The following is a 21,925-nucleotide window of genomic DNA, read 5'->3' as shown; positions in this document are numbered from 1 at the left end:
GGAGGAGCGGATTGGAAATTAAATTTATGAATATTGCACGGCGGCAGGGGTTATCCCAAAAAAGCCGGGCTTCAGCTGCTGTCAGTTCTGGATAGAGACGCTTTCTAATGTGACTCAGATCAGATTGAGATGCAGAGTGAACGAGAACTGAACCAAGAGACGGAGAAAGAGAGCCAGGAAGGGGAAGGAGGTTCTTTTAAGAAGGGTCAATAAAGAGCAGCACACTCTAATAAACATTCTGATAAACAGGATTGGATGAAACAGGGACAAACATACCATACGTAAGGCCTATGTGTAACTTACAACACGGTCAAAACCTTTCAGACGTGTATTCAGTGGCGTTGTGGTTCTACGAGGCATACCGAAGCAGAAAACGACAGCTCAAGTGTGTATATAATCCACCTCCAAATCATTTCATATCCAATCAGATGTTTGGTCTAACCCTATATTCAAAACGACTGGGCGTGGCCACATTTGCTTTCCAACTCAAATCACATCCCTTATGCATCTGATGCATTCATGCAATTATATCTAGCTTATGTTTGACCAAATTCCTTGTATGTTAGAATCGACATAGCATTCATAAAAACCCAACTTTGCGCATCTACTTTCTTATTTAAACCCTAGTGAAAACCTGTCATCTGAATTAATGCGGGACCCTCTGACCTGGATGATGTTATTTTCTCCAGAGGAGGCTTCAGTAAAAAGTATGGTTGGGGTGCCAATACTTTCGAAACCACTGTTTTGCAGAAGACATCGCTATTTTTTCCTCCTTAAATTATTTTGCATGTATATACATGTAAAAGCCCACTACACTAATATAAGTATATTACTTTTCCGATACTACTTCCTGTTTGGGGTGGTATGGTGTCACAGCAGGTCACATTGCTGCCTCACAGCTCCAGGGTCTCTGGTTTGATCCTGAGCTTGGATTACTGTATGTGTGGTGTTTCGCGTTTTCTCATGTGTGCTCACACTGGTTTCCTTTGGGTTCACTGGTTTCCTCCAACCTTCCAAAAACATGCTGGTAGCCTTAAATTGCCCCTTTGTGTGTATAAATTTGTGTGCCGTCCTATCTACTGGCATCCCATCCAGGGTGTATAGGCTCTGGATCCACTGTAACCCTGACCAGGATAAAGTGATTGCTGAAGAAGGCTCAATAGATACTTCCTGTTTGAAAATTGATCAGGTTTTAGTAAAAACACATGGTTATATAAAATACATAGCGTGTTCAATGCCCAATACAGGAATGTCATTATGAGTCTGTTCAAAGAATAAATCAGATATTCTGCAAATGCATTCACCCTATACAAATGATCTGTACACCCCTTAACGATCTTTCGCCCACACTTTACCACCCCGTGTATATAATCCTGCCATTAAAACGGAGGTTTATGTACTCCGCAATATACAACAACACCAGATTGTTCTTGTTGGATTGTGAGTCTGATTTTCCAAGAGCCGGCCATGCTGTAATCCTGCGTGGCTCCTTGCTCGAACAGCCCAGCCGTCACCATCGATCTCGGCATATCTTACACTGCACGTCCCGAGCCTCCATCAACAGATGCAGCCGTGCAATTGATTAGCAGCCCAGTCAATGAGCCGGTCTCTTCGGAAACATATTTATTTATGTGCGTATGCAGGTAAGTTAGCAGTCCATTACTGTGATTACCTTTGAGGCTTGGCAGAACAACAGATGTTCGAGGATGGCTCATTCAATATTACTTAGCACAGAGTGGCTGCCCAGAGACTGAGAGTGAGAGATTGAGAGAGAGAGAGAGAGAGAGAGAGAGAGAGAGAGAGAGAGGGAGAGAGTGGAGAAGGAAAGGCATTTCAACCCGTAACAATAGTGTCACTTTAACAAGAAGGGTTTTACTGTTCAGTGGTTGTGGTACGATGATGAACACGGCTTGCAAGTTTTCTGAGCACACCCTCAATAATTACAACCTGCACCTCTCAGAGCTCTTTTGAGTGATTGATTTATGATGTATTCAGCTTTATTGCTCATGGCGCTGGGGGGCGCTCCTATCTCATAATTCCATGCAGTCTCGAGTTGAATTTATGCAAATGACGATGTTGGCATGTCTCAGCCTTACAAAATGAGCCACATTTAATTCTACACTTATGGTCAAACTACAAGTGTTCTAGTAGAATTTTGTGGTTATAGAACAATAATTCGTCAAATTATGCAGCGTATTGTTTAAATCCCTTGAGCAGATGATTTATTTTGGTGATGTTCATGGAGGTTTAGTTCTACATTTCTGTGAAATAAATAAATAAATAAATAAATTCCAATGCTGCAGGCTATTTGATCAAAAGCTTTACAAACGTGACATTTCAAATTCAATAATTTGGCATTACATTTCTCGTTCGAAACTTTCCCTATGGATAACTAGCTTTATGTACTAAATAACACTCTCTCAACTCCCTATACAGAATTCAATAATGCAAAGTGCATTATGGGTATTCGCTTGGTACACCATTTGGCGCTAATATAATGCAGTGCATTATGGGATTTCTTCAGCGCACAGATTATTCTCCATTGTGCTTCCTAAATGGACTAAATATAGGATTTAATTTTAGATGTAAATGAAACCAAAGAGTGAACAAGAAAGTCAGTAAGGTGCAGTCTTTCTGAACACACCATAAGACCATAGACCTGTCTCCTAGGCGAGCATCTGAAAACGTGAAGTAGCTGTAGAAAATATTACTCTATTCAGATATATGTAAATATTTCATCTTCCAGTGTGACACTTTCTATAAAAAAACAAACAAAAAACAACCCAAATAAAACCAAACAAAACTGGCCTCATGAGTGGTGCTCACTTTAAGAGACTAAAGTCAAAGCAGGAAAACGAAATTAAAAGTTGGAGTGAAACAATTTGCATTTGGTTTGGATGAAATGCTAATTTGTTCGAGCACACCTTTTTTTTTTTTTCCCGCCTGATTGCTCTCCGCATGGATGCGCCCATTCATTAACACAAAATTATAAACATAAAGGATATCTCCGTATTAATATTTCATCTTTTTGTGAAAGCTCAATCAACCGTGATGTCCTAATTTTTTCTCTCAGAACCTCATTTCACATTATCGCAACTACATTCGAGAGACTGGGGGTCCCAAAAGGGATTTATTTCATTTATCGGGATTATTGAATTAAATTAAAGACGACGTGGGTAACTCATCTAGTTAGGGCTGCTCTTAAGTATAATTTAGGCAGACGTGTTAGGGTGCAAATCCGATCTGTTGTGCTACGTTCGTCTGAGCAATTCCTGCATTCAGAAACAGCGTGAAATAATAATGATGAATTGGTTCTTTTTTGAATGACTCTTTTTAGTGAATCGGGTGAATCAATTGCAGGAGAGCAACGTTAATGGTGTCCCCCCCCCCCCCCCCCCCCCCCACACACACACTGTGTTGTAGAACTGACTGTCAAAGACAATTTGTTCATTCAGTATCTGTTGTTAACATTAAAGCTGGATTGTGGATTGTAAATATAGTACTGGCTTGGCTAGTATCACACAGATTTTGCAATGGGTAAATTTTGTAAACATAAAGATTGATATATAGATTAATATATGTGTGGCAAGTGTACTGTTATGTTTGAATGAATATTTCTGCCACTCGAGTGAGCACAATGAGGCAAAACTTTACTGTACAGTTCAATGGCACTGACATTTAAATGCATATAAAATCATAAATATAGGGCTTTACATCTGTTTACATGGCAAACAGCTCTGGAAATCTGTCTATATATTAAATAAAAGGCAATTCTTTTTTCCCACTCAGCTTTACACCATTCATACATCTGCCTGAGGATAAATACAATTCCAAATACATTAGAAAATGCAGTGACACCTAATTAATCTTAAGTAAATAATGTCACTTGGTAGCTTAAAATATCTCTAATGGCTACAGTATGAAGAATCCCCTCCTTATGAAATCTTCTGAAGCTGATTTTTACTACAAATATGATGTGAAATATGAGAAAGTTCATCTGGTACGCAGGATCGAATACGATCCATTTTCCTGTCATTCCACTAGCGAGCAGCTGATGGCAGGCTTTCTCCACCGTTGGCTCACGTCTGCGCTCGTAAAAGCCCTGTGTGATGTTATGTTCCCGAGCCTCTGCGTGCACGCCTGTGAAACGCATTCCCCCATTAAAGTGCTTTTAAAAGGCAGCACAAGGGCTATAACCATCATCATCTCAAGTTGTGTGCCACACTAAACGCCATGTGGTGTGTGCCACAGACGAAGGCACGACTCGCTCCTGGTCCCAGTCGCCACCGTGCCAGCCCCGGGTCCTGTTAGGAGCAATTACAGCCCGAGCCCAGTGTGAGGTCTTGGGGAGCAATCATGACTAACAAGATCAAGGCCTAACAGTACTAACCTCCAACACCTCTTTTCCCTCCTCTCTCACACACATTCTCACGACTTCTTTCTCTTTCATCGATCCTTCTTTCTTTGCTCTGGTGGAACAGTCAAAAATACAGGCGTTTGAATGTCTATTTTTTTTTTTCTCACAGAGTCATGAATTTAATAATTAGAGAAAGTTGGTTCTTCTATCCTAACATAGTATCTGTTTTAGTGTTACAATCATCTCGGTCCTTACTGAGGTGCTTTTTCCCTCACAGTGTTCACGTACACCTGTTTGTACACCTGTTCGGTTCAAACACCATATGGGCTTTCTCCTCTGATTTTATTTTAAGTACTTGTGGATCAGTTAAGTCCCTGAGGAGCAGAACTGTTTTCTCAGTTACACCTGGTGCACTTTCAGGAACCCTAGAACCTATATATATATATATATATATATATATATATATATATATATATATATATATATATATATATATATATATATATATATATATATACACACACACAGTGCCCTCCACTAATATTAGTATCCTTGGTAAATATGAGCAAAGAAGGCTGTGAAAAATTGTTGCATACACACACACACACACACACACACACACACACACACACACATATATATATATATATATATATATATATATATATATATATATATGTGTGTGTGTGTGTGTGTGTGTGTGTTTTGGATAAACCTGTGTTGTGTACAATTGTTTGATATCCATGAGAACAGAGTATTTTTGTGAATTTTTTGATAAAGGATCAAAACGTTGAACAATAAAGACCATTGTTCACAGCCTTGGCTCATTTTTACCAAGGGTGCCAATATTAGTGGAGGCCACTATATATATATATATAGACTGTTTTATGGAAGGAGTCTCCGGTATCAGTGCTTTGCCACAGGAAAATATCCACAACAGACCACTTCCTGGTTTCTCTGTAATATGACTGACTTTATTTTTGTGAGAGTAAAGAGCGCTTGGGGAGAGAACGACTGTTTATAGCCGCTATATTCAGCCAAAAAAAAGAAACGTCCTCTCACATTCAACTGCTTTTATTTCCTGAAAATTTCTTAACGTGTGTCAATATTTGTATCAGCATAAAAAGATCGAACAACCGAGACATAAACTGAACAAGTTTCACAGACATTTGAGGAACAGAAATGGAATAACGAGTCCCTGAACAAAGGTGGGGGGTCAATATTAAAAGTAACAGTGAGTGTTTGGTGGCCTCCAGCTGCTTTAAGTACTACAGTGCATCTCATCCTCATGGACTGCACCAGATTGGTCAGTTCTTGTTGTGAGATGTTCCTCCACTCTTCCGCCAAGGCATGTGCACCCATCTCTCGATCACGGACGCTGAAGGATTCCAGATACAGTATGTCTTCAAAAACTGTAGCAAGACTTGCAAAATGTTCCACTGTCATTGAATAAATAAAAGATGACGAGAAATGCTGCTAAAGGAAAATAATCAATAAAAGGTTGGTGTAATATAGGCTGATGCAACATATCGCATCATTATTTTTAGCCATTTATAGCTACGTTTATTGTTTTAGAACAACCATGAAAGAGGTTAGCTCCTGTTATCACGTATGTTATAAACTCAGCAAAAACAGAAACGGCCCTTTTTCAGGAGACGGTGGTTAAAAGATAATTTCGTAAAATCCAAATAAGCTTTATAGATCTTTATTGGAAAGGGTTTAAGCGATGTTTTTCATGCTTGTTCAATGAACTATAAACAATTATTATACATGCACCTGCGGAACAGTCCTTAAGACACGAACAGTTTACAGGCGGGAGGTGATTAAGGTCACCGTTGCAATAAGTTAGGACACTAAAGAGACCTTTCTACTGACTCTGAAAAACACCAGAAGAAAGATGTCTAAGGTTCCTGCTCACCTGCGTGAACATGCCATAGGCCTGCTGCAGAGAACTGCAATGTCTGTAACGTAAGACGCCTAAGACAGTGCTACAGGGAGACAGGAAGGACAGCTGATCGTATCCTGTATTAGCTTTGTTAGCATGAGCGTTAGCAGTATAGCTCCCGCTTAGTTAATTGCGGGTAAGTAAGACAGTTGGTTCCGTTTCAGACCATTGATTTTTTTAAATAAAGAGTAATAACGAAATGATACCATTCCCTAATATTCTCCTAACATCACCGGTTCTTGGTTCCTTATCAGCTGTGTAATTTTTATTCTTTCCAAACCAATTTTGACAGCTGAGAATGAGAACTCGTTCGTGTAAAGTCGAAAAAGCACAGAACGGCTCAGGATCGAGCTGTTAAAAGTTAATCAAAAACAATATGCCGGTGTGAGATGATCCCAGTTCAACCATTAAAGATGTTAAAAATCTGGGAAATGGGTGAAAAAACCAGATGAACCAGGTAAGCCTGACTTGTCTTGCATTATTAATAGATTTATGTTAAATGAGAGAAAATGGTGCGAGAGGAAGGGAATGAAGGAGAGAGAGATATCAGAGCAATCTGTTAGAGCATGAGCATGGAGATGGAGAAGAGGGAAGCCACATCTCAACATCTCAGAATCTCAAGTTTCTGGGTAACCGAGTCTAATGAATCCCCACCTGATCCACACCAAGCGACATCATTTGTGGAAAGTAATCATTATGTAAGAGTGTAGCACCAAACACATGCAGTTTTAAAGCTCAGTGACTTCAAGCGTGTCTCTCCTTGCAGCTACAGATAGTGGTAAGAGGTAGAAGTGATACCTGAGCCACCTTCAGTGTGTTCTGCTGTCCCGAACCAACCCTGAGCACCTCAAGCAATCACCTTATCAGCCTGCTTACAAGGCTCCATCTATCCATCTCTGCTTTCAGCAAAAGAGAGAAAGAGAGAAACGAGATGCTAAGAAATGGAAATCCACAAAATCTGATCAGTTTTAAATCAGATTTGGGGTTGTTTTTTTTTTTTTTTTTTTTTTAGTAAAACTGTGTTGAAGAACAGAGTTACGGTTCTTGACGTACTAATAAAGTCCCTGTTTTAACCTGGTAACTTGGCAAGAATACGGCATTAGCTGCAACTGGAAACCGGTACATTTGTGAGGTGATACTCGTAATGAATATGTATTAGCCGGTCCGTCTGTCTCTCTTCTGTCGTGCCTCTTCCCTGGCGGCCTCGTATGGCAACGCTACCTCTCGGGCCTCACGCATGTGTCGCTAGCATTCGCTCTGGCAGCTCCCTAAATAATTTGTGCTCTGTTAGCGGGGTCATTGGATAGAGAAGCTGGCCACTGAATAATTAATCACCAGCTACAATCTGAGCCTGCCCTCTCTTATTTCCTTCTGCTCGGTCTCCTCCGATCACTCCTCCCTCTCTCCTTCGCTTTTTCAGCTCCTTGCTTCTATTCATTTCAACAGAAATAATTGCAAGCAAAGAAAAAAAAAAAAAAAAAAAAACGGAAACAAGACAACAAGCTGGCGGATTTTCAAACCGATCACGACCCAAAGGATTTCTCCTCTCTCGCTGTCGCTCGTGTGTTCCAGCGTTGTCTGTCGTGGCCCAATGCTGGAACACACGGCTTGTGGGGGGGGGGCGGAAATGGAAACAAAACCCTGCGTGGCTGCGGGGCTTTGTATACCTACCTAATTGCGTTTCATTATTCAGAACACAATGGGAACCCGAGGAGAGCTGATGAAAGGGCTACAGTTGTTCTTGTTAGGGCCGGAGTGTAGCGTGTTGATGTGGCAGTGTTTCAGACGTGCGTAAACAAATGGTGGATCGGTACCTGGCGGCCCGGTCTGCCTCGGAGTAAATATTAATGACGACCGTCTTCATTACCGCTCGATCAGAAAACTGGAACGCAGGCCGAAATACACACCTGGAGACTGTTCGGCATGTTTGTGTGCTGCTATAGCTGTGTTAGAGAGGATTTAACTACTTCGTGTCTGGTGTTATTTCCCGGTCCTTACCTGCAGGGTAATGAGTACATCCCGCTTCGTATAATCTGCCCGTGAAGTAAGGAATAAAACACGTTGTGGCACGATGTTATTAAAAAAAAAGAAAAAAAAAGAACTAATCGATGACGGGTGGATCTGCTGTGAAGAACAATACATCACGGAGTGTTTTATTTCCCTTATACTACATCGATTTGTCAATAAGTACAATTTTTTGGATTTATTAAGCAACAACGCATCATTCTTTTTATCCATTTATAGTTACGTTAAATGTTTTGGATTCTTTTTTTTTTTTTTTTAATTGTCAAGGTTTTCCCATTCCCATAGCTTTGTGTATTTTTTTTTTTTCATTCGTGGGAAAGCCGTTTAGGAACATTCTGTCACAAGAGCAATTGTGAAAACTTCAACTTCTAAATATAACTCAACCGACAGTCTGTCTTTTTGGTATCTCTGCCTTTCAGATCAAGCGTTTGATTGAAAGCGCCCTGTTACAGACTGCATGCTTTTTCTTGCTATGGCTTGCCACTGTGAATGCTGAACTGTATAACATATGACATGACATAAATCATACGATAATCAGTTGTTACCAGTGCATTAGAGCCAAACAGCTAAACCCCCGGATGCATCCGTGTGCGTATATGTGTGTGCGTGTGAGAGGCAGTGTACGAATGTGTACCTCATTTGCTCCTTTTACAGTATAACATAGGTACAAACATTTAGAGCCCTAAAAATAAACCTCATAACTATTAGAGACGTGATCTTTTGAACGTGGCTGTACAGCAGCACACGCCATTGATGTGCCAACGGAAAAGGCCTGGCATTACAAAGTTTCCTCCTGCAAAAGTGACATTGCGGTGAACCAGTAAGGCCTTTAAGTCACCAGCTCGCACGTATGAGAGAGACACAGAGAGAGCAGAGAGGATGGAGGGAGGGAAATTACCCAGCAGTCAGATAACCGCATCACGCTGGATGTGTCTCGTTCTATCAGGTCGTCACAGAGCCTCAGCCAGAGCTGACTGGTTCCCACTGTGGGGATCGTTTGGTTTGGGGACTTCCTGCTTGCAACTGCCAGAAATTACAAATGACATAATTAGACCAAGCAGAGGGAACCACTTGACTACACTGCTGTCCCGAAGACAGAAGCCACAGATGCAGCTAATTTTACTTCAATGCGATGTGGGTGGAACAACACTGCAAGCCTTGTGGAAAAGACGTTTATGTGTTTGTGTGCGATTCTTGATCTGCATTTTTACATACTGTTTATCTCCTGACAAAAATTGGGCTTTCTGACAGATACGGACCTATGGAGATATTCTTAAGATGTTATACATTTTGTTGTAATTATGAAATTATTAATGAATTACAGCAAAAGAGTCATTCTCAAAATACAGTCGCAAACCCGTTCCTTAACCCTCCTATTATGTCGGGGGGAAAAAAATATTACTGACATGCTTTATGTTATGGGTCAGAATGACCCATGACAGTTTAAATACACACAAAGAAACAACAAAGAACGGCTTAAAAGAGTAAACCGTTATTACGGCTCGTCCGAGGCGAGTCATGAGAAGAAATATTTGCGTATAAGTTCATGAACCCTAAATGAGGAAAAGTCAAAGAATTTCAAAGAGAATAAGAGAGATTAAACAGTATTTCAGACGTCTCAAATGTGGAAATTGGTCAAATTGACGCATAACGTACTGGAATAGGAGGGTTCACTTAATCATCACGACATTTTCAATAAGCCCCACATAACCACTGTATAATGCTTCCTAATTAAAAAAAAATAATACATTGGGTTGACTCTTTATTATTGTGTATACTGTAGAAATAGCTTGTCCTGCAAGTTAGTTGTATGACTTTAGAGGCTTTTAGAGGCAGTTGAGGTCATAAGTTTACGTACGCCTTGCAGAATCTGCAAAATGTCAATAACAGTAAACAATAAATTAAGAGCGATCATAAAAATGGCATTTTGTTGTTTATTTAGTCCTGTCCTGAATGAGCTATTTCACATAACAGATGTTTACATACAGTCCACAAAACACAATAATAACTGAATTCACACATATGAACTTATCTTAATACCGTGTGTCGTCACGTGGATGATCGACGACGTGATGTGTTTATGTTCTGTGAAAATTCTTCACGAGTCCCATGTTCGTCCCGAGCAGTTAAACCGCCCACTGTTCTTCAGAAAAATCCTCCAGGTCCTGCACAATCTTTACTTTTCCAGCATCTTCTACATATCTCACCCCTTTCCTTTCCGACAGCGACTACATGATGCCGAGATCCATCTTTTCACACCGAGGACGACCGAGATACTCGCCCACGACTATTACAAAAGGTGCAGACGTTCACCGATGCTCACGAAGGCGACACGATGCGTTAAGATCCAGGGGGGGTGTAAACTTTTCAACAGGACGATCGGTTTAAATTGTTATTATTTTGTTTAAAGATCATATATTTTTCATTTAGTACCGCCCACCAGAAGCTACATAAGATATTTACATGTTTCCCAGAAGACGACAAAATAATGCTGCTGCGATTAATGGTTTGTGCTTCAAGATGCTGTGGATATCATCCTGGAAAAGTCATCTTTAATGGAAATTTGTCAGCAGTGTTACTGTCACTGGTGTAATAACCCGTGCTTATGACACTCAAGACACAGCGTTGAGGCTTACGAATATTGGAATATATTCATTTGAAAAGAAACATAATTGAAAACATTTTTCTGGTCAGAAAGTCAACATATTATTGACCCAAAGCATTTAAACACTTCATCATTGATATGGTCACATTATCTGTTAGGAGACATTTATGTAACAGTCAATAAATTTTCCACCGCAGGAAAGACTTCAGTACAGATGACTGCGTACCAGATGACTTTCTTGGTCAAATGACAAACTGCTTTTCTTTTTTTTTTTTTCTGTCTAATTAATTCGAGAGACTGTATAGGAGACAATCGTTTAGTAGACTGTAGCTGCTTTAAAGTAAGCGATAACAGGAACTAAGGAACTAACTTGTCTCACGGGTGTTTCACAACATTAACCTGAACTATAAATTGTTCATATCTGTAATGGGTTGCTCACGAATGAATTAAAGTGTGTAATCGTTGCCAAACTGCAGGGGTGTAAGCAGAATAACACACTCTGGGTTGTGCGGTTATGCAACAATGATCCACTCCAGTGCTGTATCACACCACCTTGGTGTGGATTATTTTTGTATAACAGTTATTTGTGTTATTTCTTACTTATCTCAGCAATCACAAAGAAATTTGCTTAGTCCATTGTGTTCAGTCAGAGACACACGGAGACCTGCTCTGATGTTTTATAAAATATATCCAATATGTCTCTTCGGGATCTCATTCTTTGGCATTTGTGTTATAACTTGTTATTAACACTACTTATAATGTATCACATTAACAATTAATAACGCAGACCTGCATAATGCATACTAATATTGTGTAGCTCCACTTGTACCACCAAAACAGCTCTGGTTCATCGAGGCATGGACTCCACAGGACCTCTGAAGGTGCGCTGTGGTGTCTGGCATCGAGACGTTAGCAGCAGATCTTTTAAGTCTCGTAAGCTGCGAGGTGGGGGCTCCATGGATCGGACTTGTTTTTCCAGCACGTCCCTTAGACACTCGATCGGATTGAGATCTGGGGAATTTGGAGGCCGAGTCAACACCTTGAACTCTTTGTCATGTTCCTCAAACCGTTCCTTAACGGTTTTTGCAGTGTGTCAGGGCGCGTTATCCTGATGAAAGAGCCCACTGACGTTAGGGAATACCGTTGCCAGGAAGGTGTGTACTTGGTCTGCAAAAATGTTTAGGTAGGTGTTACATGTCAAAATAACATCCACATTAATTTCAGGAGCCAAGGTTTCCCAGCAGGACAGTGTGACGCCCAGAGCGCCAAACTCCCTCCACCAGCTCGCCTTCTTCCCATAGTGCATCCTGGTGCCAACTCTTCCCCAGGTAAGCATCGCATACATATACTGTATATCTAACGTTCATAGAATATATATTGCGTTCATAAAAAGTGTTACTGAAACTGGCTTCACACACACACACACACACACCCGGTAGCTGAGGTGGTAATAAATTGCCCAGTCCTTCTCCCCATCTTCTCTACAGTGTCTGTTTGACTAGCTAATATGAACCGTAGCCTCATTTTCCAGATCCGTGCTCAGCTCTTGCCATACACTCAAAGCTAAACGAGCCGTGAACCACTAACCCCAGCTTTCATTTATCACACAAAAACGGACTGATATTAATAAAGCTGTCCCGAATCACACTGAATAATCCTTACTGAATATCTACGTGGTGTTTATCTGAACTAGACGTGTCCGTAGGTATAACAGAAAACCGGGATCAATTTCCCAAAAGCAGCGAAGCATAAAATGATGTGTATTACACCTTTAATGGTCTCCCCAATAAATAGTAAATTTCGTTAGACCAATAACAAAAGCAAATAATGTGTTTTTTTTAAAAAAAAAAACCTGATAACACAGTATTTATCTTATTATGTCCCTCTACCAAATGTTTTTTTTTTTTTGTTTCCCTACAACTCTTATTTCTTCTGTGAACAATGTGTGAAACCTGATAAATAAAATAATAATAATAAAAAAACAACACAACACAAGAACAAATCGAAAAAGCATACAACTCATTGAAATATTAAAATCATTTATCATTTATATTATTTATGTAGTGTATACAAGCATTTTTTATATTATTATTATGAGCCTCTACCTAATGTTTATTTATTTATTTATTTATTTATTTATTTATTTATTTATTTTTTATTACAAGCCTCCACAACTCATTGAAATATTAAAATCATTTATCATTTCTATTATATATATTCATACGCTGGTGCAAAAAAAAATAAAATAAAATAAATAAAATAACACACAACCGTTTCTGAATTCTTATACAATACATCAAAAAAACTTTTGCTTCCTCCTAATCAAATATTATGCACGGGAAGCAACTTTCCCACAACTTTTCACGCAAATGAATTCTTAGGAATTCTTGCAGACGTGAGACCATTTTGACTCCAATGATGTTCGTTGTAAGCTAAATACGTTATCCGTGTAATAAACAAATGTATATTTCATGTAAACTGAAATTTAAAATGAATATAATTTCATCTCACGAAAAAAAAAACGACAACAACAACAAAAAACCCCCCCCCACCTGCTGTGTGTTTTACGTACTTGCGAAGGAGGACGTTTAAAGTACATCAGTGCCTGTTAGGAGAGGATATTAAAAAAAATAAACGTAACAGTTTATTGATTGAATTTGATAGATTGTAGTGTCTGAGTGTGTATGTCTATTAATCTATATAGACTTGAATGATATTTTTACAGTAGGCATTTGTGGGGGGAAAAATTGATTTTAAACTCAATTAAGTACAGCAAATACAGAGAAGAGATTTAAAATGCAACATATATATATATATATATATAAAATTAGATTGAAAAAAAAAAAAAAAAAACTCCGTACACAAATAAATCACTTAACAATATCCAAGTAGAGTGTATTTTTTCTTATATTAATCTCACAGGACAAATATAAAAAATCCTCGACTGCATGTTGGTAATTACTCCAGCGCTGATACACCAGTCCAGGCCATTATAACGCTACAATATCTGAAACAGTACATTAATGATAAGATTTGCTGTTGCATACGCAGATGTCATTGATTAAGCGGTGATGGATTAGGAGTTCAGCGTGTGCGATGACAATACAGGAATTACAGAGACTCGGGTTTATATAGCCAGTGTTTATTCCACTGGGGAGTGATCATCTGGTGTTGGTTAAAAAAAAAAAAAAAAAAAAAAAGTCAAACAGAACCTCACACACATAGTTAATACGCATACTCACATAGCCTAAACTTATAAATTTTCTTGCTTACTTTTCACTTTCCAAATGATACATCAGAGACTGGTTGAAGGAACGGAGAAATATAGAGGCTGGATGAGAAAAGAGCGGAAAGTCCTCAATAAATCACTGGGAGTGTTCGGCCTCGAAATAGTCACGATAAATATGAATCTACTGGAAACAATCTCGCTACGAACGGGACGTGCGTGTGTGTGTGTAGTTCGTTGTGGTGACAAATCTGGAAACACTTTAGGACCAGCTCTATTTTCTGTTTTGATTAAACAGCTTGTGAGGTTTCTGGTTTTCTGAATGTTTACTAAATGTGAAGCTTTACATGGTTTATCTGAGTGCTAAATATATATTATAATGCACATTATAATCAGTCACTGTTTTTTTTTTTTTTTTTTTTGCTCATGTTAGATATTACACAGTTTGGTCGTTTTGTATAATTGAAGGACAAAAGAGAAGACAGAAATGATTATCATTCAGTAGCTGATTTATTTATACTCCCCACATTTCCCCCTCTTTATTCAGAATATATATATATATATATATGCAGAGCACCTCACTCAGAGCGAAATGGCTAATATACTCGTGACTGTATTTAATTGATAGAAATTGCATGCATCTAAAGAAAAGCACACTGAGATTTAATGGGCATAAAATGGAACATTAGCATTTTAAAGAGCTGGATTAAAATATTAATCCGGTCCATTCTCTTCCCCTCTGTCTCTTCCACCGATGAGAGCCTAATCAGTCCGAATGGAGCTTAAACTGCCTTCTCGTTCGGAATCACTCACACACTCGACTAACACAGAACCTCAAAATAAAGCAAGCAAGAGCTTAATCTTCCAAACCGTCACTTCTCAGATGGCGAGTTTGTGATTAAGACGTTAACGGGTGCTCAATTTGACATGGTACGCAAAGCAGCATCTGATGTGTGTGGGTTGACCATCATCCACTGGGTCTGCTTAGTGGAGTTTGGACATCCTGAAATGGAGATCGGACCAGGTCGTACACTCCATCCTGATCCATCACCATGGTTTGCGTAGTGATCTTGGCACCCTTTATGAAAATGAGCAAAAATGTATTCAATAAATAAAACATACAGTGAGTGATATTTTAAGTCTAAACCTATGTGGACGGGTTTTTAAAGCAATAGCACATGAGCTCCAGTTAATGTTCAGATCAAGCATGAGAATGGGGGGGGGGGGGAAAGTGTGATCTCTGTGATTTTGACCGTGGCGTGGTTGTTGGTGCCAGATGGGCTGGTCTGAGTATTTCAGAAATCGCTGATCTGCTGTGAGTTTCACACACAACAGTCTCTAGAGTTTACACAGAACGCTGGGTCTGCAGGCTGAAACATCTAGTTGATGAAAGAGGTTTGGAGGAGAATGACCAGACCTGACAGGAAGTCTATAGTATCTCAAATAAGCACTCGGTACAACCGTGGTGAGCAGAAAAGCATCTCAGAATGCACAACACATCAAACCTAGGCATGGAGGGACTACAATAGCAGGAGACCATATCAGGTCCATTCATGTCAGCCAAGACTAGGAATCTGAGGCTATAATGAGCACACTGAAACTGGACAGTTTAATGGAATAAGACCAGGTGATTTTTTCTTCTTCTTATCTTCAACTGTCCAGTTTTGATGAGCCCGTGCCCATGAAAGCCTCATATTTAATAATTTGCTATATTTCCTGTGCCACTTTTTTGACTTTGTACTTATATAAATCATCCATCCATCCATGCATCCATATTCTATACCGCTTATCGTACAGGGTTGTCGGGAACCTGGAGCCTATCACATACACATACACATTCACTCACCCATTCATACACTACCGACCCGCCAATCAGCCTACCATGCATGTCTTTGGACTAGGGGAAGAAACCGGAGTATCCGGAAGAAACCTCTTCAGGAAACCCCTGAAGCACATGGAGAACATGCAAATTCCGTGCACACTGGGTGGAGGCGGGACTTGAACCCATAAACCCCGGAGGGGGCTGCGAGGCAAACATGCAAACCACAAAGCCACCATGCTTCCCCCCACCGGTGTAGTAGTTGTCCAAAATAACTCACCAATGAACAGCACATAATTTGCCGTGGAGGCCAAAACCCAAAGCGTATACATTTTGTCGCATTTCTCAATGCAAGAACTAAAAGCATGCGCTGTACAGACGCATCTTTAGTCTCGCCTTGAGATTACGACAAGTGTCAGATTGCTTCCTGCCACATTAAAGTCTCTGCCATATGAATGAACGTAAAAAGCGCAAGGTTCATGCGTTCACATCAGGAGTCTATAGAGAGAGTATTTGTGTTGAAAACCCTGAACAAAGAGCCCCAGTGCAATCAGTGTGTGATTGTTATACCTTGAGTCAGATATTGTCTATGAATGGTTGCACAAATGAAATAAGTCTGCACTGTCATCACTCACACACTCACACACTCACACACACACACACAGACGTGCTGAATGTTTGATGAGCAGGCAGGTAAAGCTTAGCAGGAAGATAGGTAGTATAACGGAAAGATGAAGCTCATGGATCATCGCATTGCCGGTAATGAGGAAAGGACGTCTACGTCTACTACCGAGGAGTCCCCGAGGAGCTAAATATTCTCTTTCATGTATGGGGAGACAGACACACACACGTCAAAGCAAATGCCATACATAATGTACGTCTTCAAAAAGAGAAGACAGCCGGAGACGATGTCCTTCAGAAGAATTGTAGAAAAAAGACATGATGAAAAAAAGGAAGCTTTTTTTTTCTCCCCTTCATACTAACATGACAATAACCAGACGACGGTTCTGCACAGAGGTTTTACTTGAGTATGCGCCGTCAGATGGGTTAATGCGACAGAAGACATTAGCCATATACTCCGTCTTTCACCTGCATGTTAATAGTTTATTCCCGTTTCTCTTCCCGCGTGTCTCTGCACCATTACTCCACAGACAAGGGATTGCACTCAGCCCAATGTAGGAATATTTGATTATACAGATTGTAGAGATCATAACACTGTTCTGAATTAATAAACAACAGTCTTTGGCTTTTCCTCTTATTTTTTATTAATTGGATGTATTAGTGTAGGGATTATTTTTTCATCTAAAAGCACTGTGGAGAAGGTATTTTTGGTGAAGAAAGATGTATTATAAAGGATCTTCTTTCTGGGAAAAAAAAAAACGAAAAGGGGGGAAAGAATAAGGAACTGACTACTGTCATGGGGTTATGCATCTTGAAGAACAATTTTAAATCTTTTGATGTGATGGACACACACACACACGCACACACACACACACACACACACACACTGACTTACTTCAGTGAGTGACCTTGTGACTTTAGCTCTGTTCACTTATACACACAAACTTTGATATTACAAACAGTGTGTGTGTGTGTGTGTGTGTGTGTGTCCCATCAAAAGACGCTCCAGACAGTATCCTCTATTGTGATTAATTAATACAGCAGAATATATCTATATCTATATATATATATATATATATATATATATATATATATATATATGTGTATGTGTGTGTGTGTGTGTGTGTGTGTATTCATATATAATATATATGTTCTAGATGCTATATATATATATATATATATATATATATATATATATATATATATATATATATATATATATATATAACATATGAGTATTAAAACATTGTGTACATTTTTTAAATATGAAATTAAAAAAAATGTTCACTTGGATGTAATAATAAATAAATAAATAAATAAATAAATAAATAAATAAATAAATGAAAATAGTAGTAGGAAGTAAAATTACACCAATTACACCTTCAATTTAAAGAATTAACAAACTTATAAGGAAGCACTTACTACAAATAGTGTTCCGACTTAAAATCACTGACATTCAGATGTTTGGCATATGAACGTTGTTGTTTTTTCGCTCCTCGGCCCATCCTCCGCCGCCAAAACCCGCCCATGTTCACAAAGCTCCGCCCACAGGATTTACAGTGGCACATCGTGTAGATTGTCTACAGAATGAATGACAGGAAGTCTAACCAAATACAAACCAGCATTCCGGACCAGAAGATGGGTTTTTCTTAGCCGCTTAATACACTTCTGCTGAGGCCATGGTTTCAACCATTATTAGTTCTGAATCATGTTGGACATATTTTCCACGTTATTTCTACAAGTACGATATTTCAAAAATAAAATCAAACAGAAATGGACTATTGCACCTTGAATTGAAATGTTATCAAGTCATTCATGCTTTCTAAATCAATATAGACCTACTTACTCAACAGTCTCTAAGACATACCGTAATAATGAACTGAAATAATTAAATAAATATAAGGTTGAAATAAATAAATAAATAAATAAATAAATAAATAGATGAAATAATTGGCACACAATGAGCAAAAGAAAGGTAAATAGGTTTTATTTTCCTGACTGCAGCTGTTTTGTGTCAGTCTGTGCGGTTTAGTGTATTTAGTAGCTCAAATTTATTAGTACATGTGCTTTCCTTAGACCAGCAATCTAGAACATTTCTGGACTCTATTCATTCAGAAATGTCAGAAAATGTATTGATAACTAGAAAATTAGAACCATAACTTGCCTCTGGAGCTGAATATATTTCTTGGTTTGGATCTTATTTGTGTTTTAGGACCACAATACACAGAGCTCTGTTCACATCTGGATGCGGTTCTGCAGGGCTGGAACAGTTCCTCATTTGGTTCCTCTTGAGAACAGAGATCATGGAAGAGCTCCATCTTTTTGTCTCTCTCTCTCTCTCTCTCTCTCTCTCTCTCTCTCTCTCTCTCTCTCTCTCACACACACACACACACTCTGTGTATCTTCACGTTGGCATCAGGTGTGGCTTTAACGCCTATTCATCATCCCACAAATCATCCTGTGCATCCCATGGGGAGGTAGTAATGGGATTATTATTATTATTATTATTATTATTATTATTATTATTATTATTATTATTATTATTATTATTGTTTTAGCATAACATGTACTATTTTTTCTGCCTACCCTTGTCTGTCTCTCTTTCTGTCTGTCTGTCTCTCCTTCTGTCTGTCTCTCTCTGCATTGGAGGCATCCATAAAGAATTAGTAGACGGATTTGAACAAAAAACGTTAAACAAAAATAGGCAGAATTACAAAATTTCTGTCCAGTTCTATAGGAATTATATATTTATTTAAGTAAAGTATAAATGTATCAACTAGAATATGTATTAATATAAACAAATAAGGATTCTAATTTCTTTCTTTCTTTTTTTTTTCAGTACAGATGTCAACAGGGCTTAGAATAATACAGCAAATTTCTTTAAAGTACCTCAAACATACCAGTGCTGCGTTTTACATGTTCTCCTCGTGTCTATGTGGGTTTCCTCCAGGTTCTCCGGTTTCCTCTCACCTCCCAGAATCATGCTAATAGGCGGATTGGCAAATCTAGATTGGCCTTACATGTGAACGTGTGTGAGCACGGGGCCCTGTGATGGACCAGTGTTCCTGAACTAAAGCTCTGCGGCCGTGACCAGGATGAAGCGCTTAGGGAAGATGACTGAGCGAATGATGAATTATCACTAGCATGCTAGTTTCTTCAATCTTTAGCACGATTGGTCGAGAGCAGTGGAATTTTGAGGGTTCCTGACACCACCATCTGAGCTCAAATATTAGTTTTGATGGTAATCCTGAGAAAATCTTTAGTTTAAGTTCAGATTGCGTGAACATATTCGACGAAGTTCATTTTAACGCGCTCTAAGCCTCTGTGGGTCATTTTCGCTCTTTGTCTTGATTTTGAAGATGTTAACAAATATTCCACCATAATAATAATAATAATAATAATAATAATAATCATAATAATAATAATAATAATAATAATAATAATAATACACTAAATATGCATTTGTGAAATAATGATTTATTATTGAAAAATATACAAGAGAGATAACAAATTGCATTGGATGGATTTTCATTAAAGATAACAGACTTCGCATGACGTTAAACACAACTGAACGGCCACGCCAGCAGAGACATGGACAGGTGGTGTGTGTGTGTGTGTGTGTGTGTGTGTGTGTGTGTGTGTGTGTGCAAATGCCTTTCCGTGAAGACAATTGCTCTCTTTATTTTGCCAACTTTCCCACCGTGACCCTTCTTATTCATACAGACAGACACGGGTAAACAAGCCACACACCTTGTCACGAACTTGCACACCCGAATCAACGCTAATCAGTATCATCGTATTCATCATCATCATTACAATTATTAGCCTTGTCACTACTGCCACCATAACAAACCCGATTTCTCACCTTCTCCCTCCTGTCCCCGGCTCATCTCCATATTTATAATATTCACGGCGCAGGAAGGGTATTCTAATGAGGTCGGCGGCTGTTCCTGGTGCCTGACAGTGCGGTTTGGTCACATCCCGTTGTTCATGTCTCAGGTGCGAAGCCTTCATTTAAGTCCGATTAGCGTGACGCATGCCTTGCACGTGTCACTTCCTTTCCTCTTCACAATTTAGTCCAGACGGAGACGGCTGCCGCGGCCGGGGCCCCGTCGGTGGATCAGGAGGGGCCGTTGGCGTTACTACTACCTCAACACAACTCATTTGTAAACCTGTGCTTGTCATGCATCGCTATCAGTGTGTGTAAATCACCCGGGCCTTAAAGGATGCAGCTGTGTGAATCGACGCCTGTTATGTCCGATTAGACTTCCAGGAGCTCTGATCAGTGCTGTAACTAACTCACACATAGCATAGCTAACGCACACACACACGCACACACTCAGGAATACTGTTATTTGCATGTTGTGGGGTCAGTGGCCCCCTCCAGACCTGCTGTCAGCTAAAATACTTACATTATAATCTTGGACACGCATGCAAATGAAGCAGAGAGCTTGGTTTGATACGAACAGGTTTGAATACTCGTCTTGACAGTTCTCACAGTATTGGCTGTCAGGAATGAGAACTGGCACCACACACACACACACACACACACACACACACACACACACACACACACACACACACACACACACACCATCAATAACCTCAGTAACCAAAATGAAACCTTTTGTCATTTTTAGGTTTTTAAATAATCACACACAAATCCCAACTGTCAGACATTCCTATCCTTATGGGGACATTCGGGCCCCACCAGGATATAAGAACATGCCAACACACACACACACACACACACACACACACACACACACACACACACTGTCATGCCTGGGCTTGTTATAATACTCCACCTTGGGAACACTCGGAAACTGTTCCATTTGCAAAAGACAAAATATTGGAAAAGGTCTGAGTTACACAATTCTCTCAATGCGCTAGCTACGATTGGCTCATTGAGAGCGCATATTTCTTTACATACGGATAGCGGAAATTTTCCAAAGGCCTCAAAGAACGACAGTCAGTTAACAATAAACATATGTTTACAAAGGCAGCAGTTTTTCACTTTGCATTGCTTGGCAAATCCTATCTTTAGTTTACTACCAGCTGCAATGTTTTCACTAGAAGTGCCAGGCTATTCACAAAGATGCACTACAGAACAGCGTATAAAACCGTCAGTTTGGTCACAAATCAGACGTTTTCCCACTGAAAAGAAAAATTCTGGAGGCAAATGCTTGTGTTTAAAAATCCATCCATGCAGTGCGTCATTGCCTACTAGTGCCTAAAGTTCGTACAAAGACAAAACCATCTTCCCAAGCTTAAGACCTTGCATACTGCTGTCATGTAAACTAGAAGTGGTGCATGCAAGTGTAGAC

At 39.4% G+C, this 21,925-nt stretch overlaps 1 long non-coding RNA gene across 2 annotated transcripts; it reads right to left on the bottom strand.

Moving 5' to 3' along the window:
• Positions 1 to 5,265: 5,265 nt before the first annotated feature.
• On the bottom strand, positions 5,266 to 10,901 carry LOC124626439 (uncharacterized). Of its 2 annotated transcripts, none has more exons than XR_006981271.2 (4): positions 10,368 to 10,901; positions 9,226 to 9,350; positions 7,101 to 7,198; positions 5,266 to 5,796 (listed from the first exon to the last, which is right to left on the bottom strand). It is a non-coding gene; the product is annotated as an uncharacterized LOC124626439 (long non-coding RNA). The 2 variants fall into 2 exon arrangements; XR_006981272.2 differs by having other exon boundaries at positions 5,266 to 5,735.
• Between the last annotated feature and the right edge of the window lie 11,024 nt (positions 10,902 to 21,925).

Source organism: Ictalurus punctatus, chromosome 27, assembly GCF_001660625.3.
Source record: "Ictalurus punctatus breed USDA103 chromosome 27, Coco_2.0, whole genome shotgun sequence".
NCBI lineage: Eukaryota > Metazoa > Chordata > Actinopteri > Siluriformes > Ictaluridae > Ictalurus > Ictalurus punctatus.
The sequence above is the reverse complement of the archived record's forward strand: the minus strand, read 5'-3'. Positions and strand labels throughout refer to the sequence as shown.